The sequence below is a fragment of the Entelurus aequoreus genome, linkage group LG19, assembly GCF_033978785.1.
Source record: "Entelurus aequoreus isolate RoL-2023_Sb linkage group LG19, RoL_Eaeq_v1.1, whole genome shotgun sequence".
NCBI classification, from domain to species: domain Eukaryota; kingdom Metazoa; phylum Chordata; class Actinopteri; order Syngnathiformes; family Syngnathidae; genus Entelurus; species Entelurus aequoreus.
Window position 1 is genome coordinate 9,850,734 of NC_084749.1, and position 16,300 is coordinate 9,867,033.

General features: G+C 36.6%; 2 protein-coding genes across 3 annotated transcripts in view; one reads left to right on the forward strand and one right to left on the reverse strand.

Annotated features, from left to right (window-relative positions):
• pex5la (peroxisomal biogenesis factor 5-like a) overlaps nt 1–16,300 on the reverse strand; it is a 153,021-nt gene that overhangs the window by 127,533 nt on the left and 9,188 nt on the right. The window lies entirely within an intron of this gene.
• dnase2b (deoxyribonuclease II beta) overlaps nt 1–16,300 on the forward strand; it is a 108,109-nt gene that overhangs the window by 13,660 nt on the left and 78,149 nt on the right. The window contains exon 3 of the mRNA XM_062027847.1: nt 14,214–14,398. The gene's annotated coding sequence lies outside the window, so the exon portion shown is untranslated. The remainder of the gene's footprint in view (nt 1–14,213; nt 14,399–16,300) is intronic.

The window sequence follows — 16,300 nt, forward strand, 5'->3', positions numbered from 1 at the left end:
TGCAGCAAAACAGTAGAATGGAACATGTCGTCTAATTAATGTGATTGCACCTCATGTGTGCAATTATTGAAAGCAGCAACTTTGTACAAAATAATCAGAAATAATATAAATAAGACTGAAAATAGTCCACAACTTTATAAAAAAAATTGCAGTGGAACATGTCACCTAATAATGTGATTGCACCTCATGTGTGCCATTAATGAAAGCGGCGACCTTGTACAAAACAACTCCAAATAAAACTGAAAATAGTCCACAAAGTCATAGAAATTGCAGCAAAACAGCAGAATAGAAAGAAGGACCACATAAATGAGTTACTTGGCGGGCCACCTTAAATGATGTGACGGGCCACTTTAAATTATGTAGCAAACCATATTGACTTACATGGCGGGCCACATTAAATGACGTGACAGGCCACTTTAAATTATGTAGCAAACCATATTGACTTACATGGCGGGCCACATTAAATGACGTTACAGGCCACATTAAATTATGTAGCAAACCATATTGACTTATATGGCGGGCCACATTAAAGGACGTGTTGGGCCACATTAAATGACGTGACGGGCCACGTTAAATGATGTAGCAAACCGTATTGAGTTACCTGGCTGGCAGGCCACTTTAAATGATGTGACGGGACATTTTAAATAACGTGTTGGCCCACTTCAAATGACATGACAGACCATGTTACATAACGTGACGGGTCACATTAAAGGATGTAGCAAACCATATTGAGTTACTTCGTGGGCCACCTTAAATGACATGACAGATCACCTTAAATGACGTGACAGGCCACATTAAATGACATGACAGACCATGTTAAATAATGTGACGGTCCACTTTAATGATGTAGCAAACCCATATTGAGTTACTTGGCAGGCCAATTTAATGATGTGACGGGCCACCTTGAATGACATAACAGACCATATTAAATGATGTGACAGGCCACATTACAAGATATGACAGACCATGTTATATGACGTGACGGGCCACATTCAATGATGTAGCAAACCATTTCGAGTTATTTGGCAGGCCACGTGACGGGCTACATTAAATGACGTGACGGGCCACTTTAAACGACATGACAGGCCATATTAAATGACATGACAGGCCATTTTAATGACATGACAGGCCGCATTAAATGATATGACAGACCGCATTAAATGATATGACAGACCATGTTAAATGATGTGACGGGCCACATTAATGATGTAGCAAACCATATTGAGTTACTTGGCACGCCACTTTAAATGACGTGGCGGGCCACTTTAAATGACGTGTTGGACCACTTTAAATGACGTGTTGGACCACTTTAAATGATGTAGTGGGCCACTTTAAATGACATGATGGACCACATTGAATGACACGGCGGGCCACTTTAAATTATTTAGCAGGCCACATCAAATGGACCAGTACATATTGTGTGTATACAGTATATATACTGTGTGTATACAGTACATATTGTGTGTATACAATATACAGTATATTGTGTGTATACAGTACATATTATGTGTATACAATATATATTGTGTGTATAAAGTACATATTGTGTGTATACAATATATATTGTGTGTATACAATATATATTGTGTGTATAAAGTACATTTTGTGTGTACAAAGTACATATTGTGTGTATACCGTATGTATATTGTGTGTATACAGTACATAATGTGTATATATATATATATATATATATATATATATATATATATATATATACAGTATATATATATATACAGTATATATATAGTGTATATTGTGTATAGAGTATATATATTATGTATACAGTATATATATTGTGTATACAGTATATATATATATATTGTGTGTATACAGTATATATACTGTGTGTATACAGTATATATACATTGTGTATACAGTACATATATTGTGTGTATACAGTATATATACTGTGTGTATACAGTATATATACATTGTGTATACAGTACATATATTGTGTGTATTCAGTATATATATTGTGTATACAATATATATATTGTGTATACAGTATATATATTGTGTGTGTACAGTATATATATTGTGTGTACAGTATATATATTGTGTGTGTACAGTATATATATTGTGTGTACAGTATATATATTGTGTGTACATTATATATTGTGTGTGTACAGAATATATATTGTGTGTACAGTATATATTGTGTGTACAGTATATATTGTGTGTGTACAGTATACATATTGTGTGTACAGTATATATATTGTGTGTACAGTATAAAATTGTGTGTGTACAGTATATATATTGTGTGTGTACAGTATATATATATTGTGTGTACAGTATATATATATTGTGTGTACAGTATATATTGTGTGTACAGTATATATATTGTGTGTACAGTATATATTGTGTGTGTACAGTATATATATTGTGTGTACAGTATATATATTGTGTGTACAGTAGAGACAAGTACAAGTCCTGCCAAGAAGTGTTATGAAGGAAATGTGCGGCCATCTTGCTTCATCACTTGAGTGCTAACCATGAGCGACGGCAGCAGGGAGCTGCACTCAGTCTTTACATGTAATCTGATTACTAGCGACTCGCCGTGCAAGTAGTTTCACTTTCTGTTTCACTTTCTGTTTCACTTTGTCACCCCTGCTGAAGGAGGCCGCGTGCTGGTCTTTAGATGACTTTATCATCGCCGAGAAGCCTCGGAACATTCTTTTCTTACTCGTCCTCACGTTACCCCTCATTGTGCTCCAAACCAACAGATCGCTATCTAAATGCCCCCAAATACCAACAATCAATGACAGGATATTTGTGATGTCACACTGATGTCATGATTTTCTACAAAGGCTCGCTTAAAATTGTCACTTGCAAGGTTTGTAATCACATGGAATACATCACACCTTTTATTCTGCTGTTTTGCTGCAATTTCTATGACTTTGTGGACTATTTTCAGTTTTATTTGGAGTTGTTTTGATTATTTTGTACAAGGTTGCTGCTTGCATTAATGGCACACATGAGGTGCAATCACATTAATTAGACGACATGTTCCATTCTACTGTTTTGCTGCAATTTTTTACAAAGTTGTGGACTATTTTCAGTCTTATTTATATTATTTCTGATTATTTTGTACAAAGTTGCTGCTTTCATTAATTGCCCACATGAGGTGCAATCACATTAATTAGATGACACGTTCCATTCTACTGTTTTGCTGCAATTTTTTTTATAAAGTTGTGGACTATTTTCAGTCTTATTTATATTATTTCTGATTATTTTGTACGAGGTTGCTGCTTTCATTAATTGCACACATGAGGTGCAATCACATTAATTAGACGACATGCTCTATTCTACTGTTTTGCTGCAATTTTTTATAAAGTTGTGGACTATTTTCAGTCTTATTTATAATTTTTCTGATTTTTTGTACAAAGTTAATGCTTTCATTAATTGCCCACATGAGGTGCAATCACATTAATTAGGTGACATGTTCCATTCTACTGTTTTGCTGCAATTTTTTTATAAAGTTGTTTACTATTTTCAGTCTTATTTATATTATTTCTGATTATTTTGTACGAGGTTGCTGCTTTCATTAATTGCACACATGAGGTGCAATTACATTAATTAGACGACATGTTCCATTCTACTGTTTTGCTGCATTTTTTTTATAAAGTTGTGGACTATTTTCAGTCTTATTTATAATTTTTCTGATTATTTTGTACAAAGTCGCCGCTTTCATTAATTGCACACATGACGAGCAATCACATTAATTAGATGACATGTTCCGTTCTGTTTTGATGCAATTTGTATAACGTTGTGGACTATTTTCAGTCTTATTTACTGTGTATTATTTCTGATTATTTTGTACAAGGTTGGTGCTTTCATTAATTGCACACATGAGGTGCAATCACATTAATTAGATGACGTGTTCCATTCTACTGTTTTGCTGCAATTTGTATAAAGTTGTGGACTATATTCAGTCTTATTTATATTATTTCTGATTATTATGTACAAAGTTGCTGCTTTCATTAATTGCACACATGAGGTGCAATCACATTAACTAGACGACATGCTCTATTCTACTGTTTTGCTGCAATTTTTAATAAAGTTGTGGACTATTTTCAGTCTTATTTATAATTTTTCTGATTTTTTGTACAAAGTTAATGCTTTCATTAATTGCACACATGAGGTGCAATCACATTAATTAGATGACATGTTCCATTCTACTGTTTTGCTGCAATTTTTATAAAGTTGTGGACTATTTGCAGTCTTATTTATATTATTTCTGATTATTATGTACAAAGTTGCTGCTTTCATTAATTGCACACATGAGGTGCAATCACATTGATTAGACAGCATGTTCCATACTACTGTTTTGCTGCATTTTTTTTATAAAGTTGTGGACTATTTTCAGTCTTAATCATAATTTTTCTGATTATTTTGTACTAAGTCGCCGCTTTCATTAATTGCACACATGACGTGCAATCACATTAATTAGATGACATGTTCCGTTCTACTGTTTTGCTGCAATTTGTATAAAGTTGTGGACTATTTTCAGTCTTATTTACTGTATATTATTTCTGATTATTTTGTACAAGGTTGCTGCTTTCATTAATTGCACACATGAGGTGCAATCACATTAATTAGATGACATGTTCCATTCTACTGTTTTGCTGCAATTTGTATAACGTTGTGGACTATTTTCAGTCTTATTTACTGTGTATTATTTCTGATTATTTTGTACAAGGTTGCTGCTTTCATTAATTGCACACATGAGGTGCAATCACATTAATTAGATGACGTGTTCCATTCTACTGTTTTGCTGCAATTTTTATAAAGTTGTGGACTATTTTCAGTCTTATTTATATTATTTCTGATTATTTTGTACGAGGTTGCTGCTTTCATTAATTGCACACATGAGGTGCAATCACATTAATTAGATGACATGTTCCATTCTACTGTTTTGCTGCATTTTTTTATAAAGTTGTGGACTATTTTCAGTCTTATTTATAATTTTTATGATTATTTTGTACAAAGTCGCCGCTTTCATTAATTGCACACATGAGGTGCAATCACATTAATTAGATGACATGTTCCATTCTACTGTTTTGCTGCAATTTGTATAAAGTTGTGGACTATTTCCAGTTTTATTTGAACTATTTATGTTTCCTTTGTACATGGTAGCTGCTTAAAAAGTTTCTTGCAAAGGTGTAATGCCACCTTCTTTCTATTCTGCTGTTTTGCTGCAATTTCTATGACGTTGTGGACTATTTTCAATGGTAGTTGGAGCACATGCAATGTGCCAGGATCAGTGGATGAAATGAGGCATCACATGTCGCCTAGCGGGCTGTGGCTTAGATTATTTTCAGTCTTTGCAGCGTAGTGACTTGTCATGGAAATGATGATGATGAAACAGCATCTTCTCATGGCCATGTTTGACAGGAGTGGACTTCAAGGAGAAAATGTCTTTCATCATTTGGATGCACACCTGAAATCCTCTCCAATATCTTTTTGCGTTGCTTCAGTCTCAAGAGTGCTGTGATACTAAAATAGACTGCCAGCTATTTTTGGTGATGGAGCTGAAGAAGAGAAAAGTCTCTGTCAGCGTTGCTTGATACAGGGTGTCCAAAGTGCGGCCCGGGGGCCATTTTTTATGACTTTCTAAAAATAATATTACAAAAAAATAACATTAAAAAGTGGATTAAAAGAGCAAACTGGTGAAATGTAACGAGAAAAAGTTGACTCTAATAACACAAACTTGTTGTTTTTTAAATTGTCATTCCTCAAAAAAATTATAATGAATCAAAATCAATGTTTTTTAAAATTATTGACCTATTTAAGGGTCCAATTACTTCACATTAAATATTACACTTTGGAATATTTTTTGGGAGAAATATTGCTTATTTTGTTTTTTTGCCATTAAAAAAAAACTGTTTTCTTTGACAAAAATTGCAACAAACATGACGTATATTGACGTATAGACTTGAAGTTGATCTAAAAATGTAAAATGTATTTTTATAGTGTTTATTGTTTTAACACTTTTAGGAATGAGGCCCTTTTGGACACCCGACACCTGATTTTCCGTTGTTTTTTTTTTTTACTGTTATTGCTCAAAAAATAATAATGACTCAAAATCAATGTTGTTATGAATTATTGACCTATTTAAGGCTCCAATGACTTCACATCAAATATTACACTTTGGAATATATTTTGGGAAAAATATTGCATATTTTGTGTTTTTGTCATAAAAAAAAAATCAGTTTTCTTTGACAAAAAGGTCAAAAACATAAAAAACTATAAAATACGTATTGACGTATAGAGTTGAAGTTGATCTAAAAATGTGATATATATTTTTATAGTGTTTATTGCTTTAACACTTTTATGAATGAGGCCCTTTTGGACACCTGACATTTGATTTTCCGTAAATATTTTTCAAAAAATAATAATGAATCAAAATCAATGTTATTATGAATTATTGATTTTTTGAAGGCTCCAATGACTTCACATCAAATATTACACTTTTAAATATTTTTGGTTAAATATTGCATATTTTGTGAGTTTCCAATTAAAGGGCATAAAACAAACATTTAAAAAATAAAAACACGTATTAAATATTGTTATGAAGGTGTCTGTTACTACATTATATATATATATATATATATATATATATATATATATATATATATATATATATATATATATATATATTGTTATGAAGGTGTCTGTTACTACATTATATATATACTTGCAGTGTGTATATTGTACATATTACATATTGTTATGAAGGTGTCTGTTACTACATTATATATATACTTGCAGTGTGTATATTGTACATATTACATATTGTTATGAAGGTGTCTGTTACTACATTATATATATATTTGCAGTGTGTATATTGTACATATTACATATTGTTATGAAGGTGTCTGTTACTACATTATATATATACTTGCAGTGTGTATATTGTACATGTCACATATTGTTATGAAGGTGTCTGTTACTACAATATATATATATATATATATATATATATATATATATATATATATATATATATATATATATATATATATATACTTGCAGTGTGTATATTGTACATATTACATATTGTTATGAAGGTGTCTGTTACTACATTATATATATATTTGCAGTGTGTATATTGTACATATTACATATTGTTATGAAGGTGTCTGTTACTACAATATATATATATATACTTGCAGTGTGTATATTGTACATATTACATATTGTTATGAAGGTGTCTGTTACTACATTATATATATATTTGCAGTGTGTATATTGTACATATTACATATTGTTATGAAGGTGTCTGTTACTACATTATATATATATTTGCAGTGTGTATATTGTACATATTACATATTGTTATGAAGGTGTCTGTTACTACATTATATATATACTTGCAGTGTGTATATTGTACATGTCACATATTGTTATGAAGGTGTCTGTTACTACATTATATATATACTTGCAGTGTGTATATTGTACATATTACATATTGTTATGAAGGGGTCTGTTACTACATTATATATATACTTGCAGTGTGTATATTGTACATACCGGTATTACATATTGTTATGAAGGTGTCTGTTACTACAATATATATATACTTGCAGTGTGTATATTGTACATATTACATATTGTTATGAAGGTGTCTGTTACTACATTATACATATATTTGCAGTGTGTATATTGTACATATTACATATTGTTATGAAGGTGTCTGTTACTACATTATATATATACTTGCAGTGTGTATATTGTACATGTCACATATTGTTATGAAGGTGTCTGTTACTACAATATATATATATATACTTGCAGTGTGTATATTGTACATATTACATATTGTTATGAAGGTGTCTGTTACTACATTATATATATACTTGCAGTGTGTATATTGTACATGTCACATATTGTTATGAAGGTGTCTGTTACTACATTATATATATACTTGCAGTGTGTATATTGTACATATTACATATTGTTATGAAGGTGTCTGTTACTACAATATATATATACTTGCAGTGTGTACAAGACTAGTGGTATCATATCAGGGTCAAGTGTGAAGTGAAGCTGCACTCCTTGGCCGTGATTAATCTGGTGTCATGTGCTCCTCCTTTAGAGCCTTGACACTCAACTCCTCCTCCTCCTCCTCGCTGTCGCCCAGCCAGCCTCTCGCTCGCTCGCCATTCCTTCGCTCGGACCGAGCGGGCCCCCCAGGGCCAACGAGATGGGCTGCTAGCGATAGCTTTATTGTTTGAGGAGCCCAACCCACGCTGAGAGCGGAAATGAACACTTTCAGGATGCCTTCATTTTAAAAAAGACTAGAAGGATGCAAGACTTTTGGGACCGGGGACCAGGGGCCTCATGTAAAGAGAGTCCTACTAAGACTAGACCAGGGGTCTCATGTAAAGAGAGTCCTAGTAAGACTAGACCGGGGGTCTCATGTAAAGAGAGTCCTACTAAGACTAGACCAGGGGTCTCATGTAAAGAGAGCCCTACTAAGACTAGACCAGGGGCCTCATGTAAAGAGAGTCCTACTAAGACTAGACCAGGGGTCTCATGTAAAGAGAGCCCTACTAAGACTAGACCAGGGGCCTCATGTAAAGAGAGCCCTACTAAGACTAGACCAGGGGCCTCATGTAAAGAGAGTCCGACTAAGACTAGACCAGGGGTCTCATGTAAAGAGAGTCCTACTAAGACTAGACCAGGGGCCTCATGTAAAGAGAGTCCTACTAAGACTAGACCAGGGGCCTCATGTAAAGAGAGCCCTACTAAGACTAGACCAGGGGTCTCATGTAAAGGGAGTCCTCTTTAGTACGTATGCAAGTCAAAATTCAGATGTATTATTTGGCAAAAGCCTGTAAATTAGGGGTGTCAAAACATTTTTTTGAATGAATCGCGTTTATTACTTGTGACGATTTTTAATCGATTAAAAATATATATTTTATTTAATTTTTTAATTTTTTAAAAATTGTCCTGTCCAACCACTCAGACAAATTTACTTTAGAAAAGAGAAAAGTTGACTTCATTAAATATTTCGGTAGAATTTTATAAACAAAACTATATATATATATATGTATATATATATATATACTATATATATATACTATATATATATACTATATATATATATATATATATATATATATATATATATATATATATATATATATATATATATATATATATATATATATATGTATATGTATATGTAACTGTGACTCAACCTACAACCACACCACACCGTGACACGCCCTACAACCACACCACACTGTGACACACCCTACAACCACCCCACACTGTGACACGCCCTACAACCACACCGCACTGTGACACGCCCTACAACAGCACCACACTGTGACATGCCCTACAACCACACCACACTGTGACTCAACCTACAACCACACCACACTGTGACACGCCCTACAACCACACCACACTGTGACACATCCTACAACCACACCACACTGTGACACGCCCCAAAACCACACCACACTGTGACTCAACCTACAACCACACCACACTGTGACACGCCCTACAACCACACCACACTGTGACACACCCTGTAACCACCCCACACTGTGACACGCCCTACAACCACCCCACACTGTGACACGCCCCAAAACCACACCACACTGTGACTCAACCTACAACCACCCCACATTGTGACACGCCCTACAACTACACCACACTGTGACACATCCAACAACCACACCGCACTGTGACACGCCCTACAACCACACCACACTGTGACACGCCCCAAAACCACACCACACTGTGACTCAACCTACAACCACCCCACATTGTGACACGCCCTACAACTACACCACACTGTGACACGCCCTACAACCACACCACACTGTGACACATCCTACAACCACACCACACTGTGACACGCCCCAAAACCACACCACACTGTGACTCAACCTACAACCACACCACACTGTGACACGCCCTACAACCACACCACACTGTGACACATCCTACAACCACACCACACTGTGACACGCCCCAAAACCACACCACACTGTGACTCAACCTACAACCACACCACACTGTGACACGCCCTACAACCACACCACACTGTGACACATCCTACAACCACACCACACTGTGACACGCCCCAAAACCACACCACACTGTGACTCAACCTACAACCACACCACACTGTGACACGCCCTACAACCACACCACACTGTGACACATCCTACAACCACACCACACTGTGACACGCCCCAAAACCACACCACACTGTGACTCAACCTACAACCACACCACACTGTGACACGCCCTACAACCACACCACACTGTGACACATCCTACAACCACACCACACTGTGACACGCCCCAAAACCACACCACACTGTGACTCAACCTACAACCACCCCACATTGTGACACGCCCTACAACTACACCACACTGTGACACATCCTACAACCACACCGCACTGTGACACGCCCTACAACCACACCACACTGTGACACGCCCCAAAACCACACCACACTGTGACTCAACCTACAACCACACCACACTGTGACACGCCCTACAACCACACCACACTGTGACACATCCTACAACCACACCACACTGTGACACGCCCCAAAACCACACCACACTGTGACTCAACCTACAACCACACCACACTGTGACACGCCCTACAACCACACCACACTGTGACACACCCTGTAACCACCCCACACTGTGACACACCCTACAACCACCCCACACTGTGACACGCCCCAAAACCACACCACACTGTGACTCAACCTACAACCACCCCACATTGTGACACGCCCTACAACTACACAACACTGTGACACATCCTACAACCACACCGTACTGTGACACGCCCTACAACCACACCGCACTGTGACTCGCCCTAAAACCACACCACACTGTGACTCAACCTACAACCACACCACACTGTGACACGCCCTACAACCACACCACACTGTGACTCAACCTACAACCACACCACACTGTGACACACCCTACAACCACACCACACTGTGACACGCCCCAAAACCACACCACACTGTGACTCAACCTACAACCACACCACACTGTGACACGCCCTACAACCACACCACACTGTGACACATCCTACAACCACACCACACTGTGACACGCCCCAAAACCACACCAAACTGTGACTCAACCTACAACCACACCACACCGTGACATGCCCTACAACCACCCCACACTGTGACACACCCTGTAACCACCCCACACTGTGACACGCCCTACAACCACCCCACACTGTGACACGCCCCAAAACCACACCAAACTGTGACTCAACCTACAACCACACCACACCGTGACATGCCCTACAACCACCCCACACTGTGACACACCCTGTAACCACCCCACACTGTGACACGCCCTACAACCACCCCACACTGTGACACATCCTACAACCACACCGCACTGTGACACGCCCTACAACCACACCGCACTGTGACTCGCCCTAAAACCACACCACACTGTGACTCAACCTACAACCACACCACACTGTGACACACCCTACAACCACACCACACTGTGACTCAACCTACAACCACACCGCACTGTGACACACCCTACAACCACACACACTGTGACTCAACCTACAACCACACCACACTGTGACACACCCTACAACCACACCACACTGTGACTGAACCTACAGTTGAGTGTAGGATGGGAAGCGACATGAAGGTGTCGGTTTCTTTGATCTATTGTAATCCACAGGAAGATCTTGTCTTGACCCGAGATCTACAAAGCGGAGAGGAAGCAGGACCTGACGCAAGCTCCTGGCATCTCTTCTTTGAACTTTTTTGTGACCAAGGGCGACGGCTGTTTACGACCCCCTCTCCCCTTAGAAACAGCTGTTGCCATGTAATCAGGGAAAGTCCAAATAAAAGAGGAGGCGTGCAACCTTTTCGTCAGAGCGTGGTGGAAGACTGTACAAAGGGTACAAAGAGTACAGCCCAGACGTTTCTCCTCATTGAGCTAAATTGAATCCTGTCTCTGTGTAATTCCTTGCTTCTTGTCTTGTTTAATAGATGTCATCAGTGTTTGAACTTGACAGTTCTGTTATTAGTTTTGAAATGTTTTAATGACCTAGCGTTCTTCTCTATGTGACCTGCTGTTACTTGCATTCAAAGTGTCCAAAAAGGTAGTGAAGTAAAGGTAAGGGAGTAAAACACTTGTCCAGGTGGAGGACCATTTCTGTTATAACAACAACTTGTGCTGACTGTGTTCAAATCAGCCGGCCACAGCGCAATCATCCATTTTTTATTTTGGCGGCAGCACTTCATCTCTCACTCTGCGCTTTCTGCCTAAGTCTCCCGCGCCCCCCCGGGGGGACGTGTGACTGGCAGCTTGATTGGAAGTGCAGCTGCTGCAAGTGTGTCTGTCTTTGCAAGCCACGCTGGACCATGATGCAGGTTTCATTATACAGCACATCCTGCCTTTGTATGCAAGGTTGATGAAGTTCAACCTAGTTAGCAAGTTCAACCTAGTTAGCATAGTTAACAAGTTCAACCTAGTTAACAAGTTCAACCTAGTTAGCATAGTTAACAAGTTCAACCTAGTTAGCAAGTTCAAACTATTTAGCATGTTAAACATAGTTAGCATTGTTAGCAAATTCAACCTAGTTAGCATAGTTAACAAGTTTAAACTAGTTAGCAAATTCAAACTAAATAGCAAATCCAACCTAGTTAGCCAGTTCGAACTAGTTAGCAGGTTAAACCTAGTTAGCATAGTTAACAAGTGCAACCTAGTTAACATATTTGGCAAGTTCAAACTAGTTAGCAAGTTCAACATAGTTAGCATAGTTAACAAGTTCAACCTAGTTAGCAATTTCAAACTATTTAGCGTGTTAAACATAGTTAGCATTGTTAGCAAATTCAACCTAGTTAGCATAGCTAACAAGTTTAAACTAGTTAGCAAATTCAAACTAAATAGCAAATCCAACCTAGTTAGCCAGTTCAAACTAGTTAGACAGTTCAAACTAGTTAGCAAGTTAAACCTAGTTAGCATAGTTAACAAGTTCAGCCTAGTTAACATACTCGGCAAGTTCAAACTAGTTAGCAAGTTCAACCTAGTTAACATAGTTAACAAGTTCAACCTAGTTAGCAAGTTCAACATAGTTAGCATAGTTAACAAGTTCAAACTGGTTAGCATAGCTACCTAGTTCAAACTAGCAAATCCAACCTAGTTAGCATAGTTAACAAGGTCAACCTAGTTAACATACTCGGCAAGTTCAAACTAGTTAGCAAGTTCAACCTAGTTAGCATAGTTAACAAGTTCAACCTAGTTAGCAAGTTCAACATAGTTAGCATAGTTAACAAGTTCAAACTGGTTAGCGTAGCTAGCAAGTTCAAACTAGTTAGCAAATCCAACCTAGTTAGCATAGTTAACAAGTTCAACCTAGTTAACATACTCGGCAAGTTCAAACTAGTTAGCAAGGTCAACCTAGTTAGCATAGTTAACAAGTTCAACCTAGTTAGTAAGTTCAACATAGTTAGCATAGTAAACAAGTTCAAACTAGTTAGCATAGTTAGCAAGTTCAAATGAGTTAGCAAGTTCAACCTAGTTAGTGAATTCAACCTAGTTGGCATATTTAACAAGTTCAACCTAGTTAGCATACTTAACTATTTCAAACTAGTTAGCATAGTAGCAAGTTTAAACTAGTTAGAAGCTTCTACTTAGTTAGCAAGTTCAAACTAGTTAGCAAGTTCAACCTAGTTAGCACAGTTAACAAGTTCAACCTGGTTAGCATAGTTAGCAAGTTCAAACTAGTTAGCAAGTTCAAACTAGTTAACACATTCAACTTAGTACAGTTAGCACATTTTATCTAGTTACCATAGTTCAAACTAGTTAGCAAATTCAAACTAATTTGCATAGTCAACCTAGTTAGCATAGTTAGCAAGTTCAATATAGTTAGCAAGTTCAACCTAGTTAGCATAGTTAACAAGTTCAACCTAATTAGCATAGTCAGCATGTTCAAACTAGTTAACAAGTTCAACCTAGTTAGCATAGTTAGCAGGTTCAAACTACTTAACACGTTTAACCTAGTTAGCGTAGTTATGAATGAACAATTTCTAACTGTTTTGACTTGTACTGCTTTAAGAAAACTTCCAATGGAAGGTCACGGAAGGTCATGGAAGACTTTCTAATGGACGAGAAGGACGGAAATATTTTTTCTGGATTTTTCTCAAGCTGCCACATTTCCCTCTCTTTGCTTCCAGTCGGGGGAGCGGCTGATTTCCCCACATTACTGTGGTCCCTGAAGGAGGCGGGCCTGTGAATCAGGAGCTGGCTTCATTAGCTTGAGTAAAAACAGCGCTCGGGATGTCCACATGGCAGTCCAGGCTACTAGGAGCTGGCAGATACACAACAGCCAAGCACGCAACAGCACACAAGCTAGACAAAGGTAAGAAATGTCTGTCATTTGTTAGCTAGGCTAGCAACAAGTTAGTGAAGCTACCAGGAAGTTAGCCAGAATAACATGAAGTCAGTGCCAGGCTAGCAGAACGTTAGCACCGCGCTACCATGGATTCAGGTTAGCTAGGCTACCAGGAAGTTGTCTAAACTACCAGGAAGTTAGCTGGGCTACCATGAAGTTTGTGTCAGGCTACCAGGAAGTTAACTAGGCCACCAGGAAGTTAACTAGGCTACCAGGAAGTTTGTGTCAGGCTACCAGGAAGTTAACTAAGCTACCAGGAAGTTAACTAGGCTACCAGGAAGTTTGTGTCAGGCTACCAGTAAGTTAACTAGGCTACCAGGAAGTTAACTAGGCTACCAGGAAGTTAACTAGGCGACCAGGAAGTTTGTGTCAGGCTACCAGGAAGTTAACTAGGCTACCAGGAAGTTAACTAGGCCATCAGGAAGTTAGCTAGGCTACCAGGAAGTTTGTGTCAGGCTACCAGGAAGTTAACTAAGCTACCAGGAAGTTAACTAGGCTACCAGGAAGTTTGTGTCAGGCTACCAGGAAGTTAACTAGGCTACCAGGAAGTTAGCTTGGCTACCAGGAAGTTAGCTTGGCTATCAGGAAGTTAGCATCACGATACCAGGAAGTTAGTGCCAGGCTAATATAGTAGTATTGTCAAAATGTGTATTCATGTAATATAGTAGTATTATGTATAATATACAGTAGTATTGTCAAAATGTGTATTCATTAAATATAGTAGTATTATGTATAATATACAGTAGTATTGTAAAAATGTGTATTCATGAAATATAGTAGTATTATGTATAATATACAGTAGTATTGTCAAAATGTGTATTCATTTAATATAGTATTATTATGTGTAATATACAGTAGTATTGTCAAAATGTGTATTCATGTAATATAGTAGTATTATGTATAATATACAGTAGTATTGTCAAAATGTGTATTCATGAAATATAGTAGTATTATGTATAATATACAGTAGTATTGTCAAAATGTGTATTCATGAAATATAGTAGTATTATGTATAATATACAGTAGTATTGTCAAAATGTGTATTCATGAAATATAGTAGTATTATGTATAATATACAGTAGTATTGTCAAAATGTGTATTCATGTAATATAGAATAGGATTATGTATATTACACAGTAGTATTGTCAAAATGTGTATTCATGTAATATACAGTAGTATAATATATATTACACAGTAGTATTGTCAAAATGTGTATTCATGTATTATACAGTAGTATAATATATAATATACAGTAGTATTGTCAAAATGTGTATTCATGTAATATATAGTAGTATTATGTATAATACATAATAGTATTATGTATAATATACAGTAGTATTATGAATAATACATAGTAGTTTTATGTATAATATACAGTAGTAGTATGTATAATATATAGTAGTATTATGTATAATACATAGTAGTATTATGTATAATACATAGTAGTATGATGTATAATACAGTAGTATTATGTATAATTTATAGTAGTATTATGTATAATATACAGTAGTATTATGTACAGTATAATACACAGTACTATTATGTATAATACCCAAAAGGGACAAGAGGTAGGAAATGGATGGATGGATATAGTAGTATTATTTATAATATACAGTATAGTAGTATTATGTATAATACATAGTAGTATTTTGTATAATATACAGTAGTATTATGTATAATATGAAGTAACATTATGTATAATACACAGTAGTATTATGTATAATATATAGTAGTATTATGTATAATATACAGTAGTATTAAGTACAATACACAACAGTATTATGTATATAGTATTATGTATAATACACAGTAGTATTATGTATAATATACAGTAGTATTATGTATCATACACAGTAGTGTTATGTATAT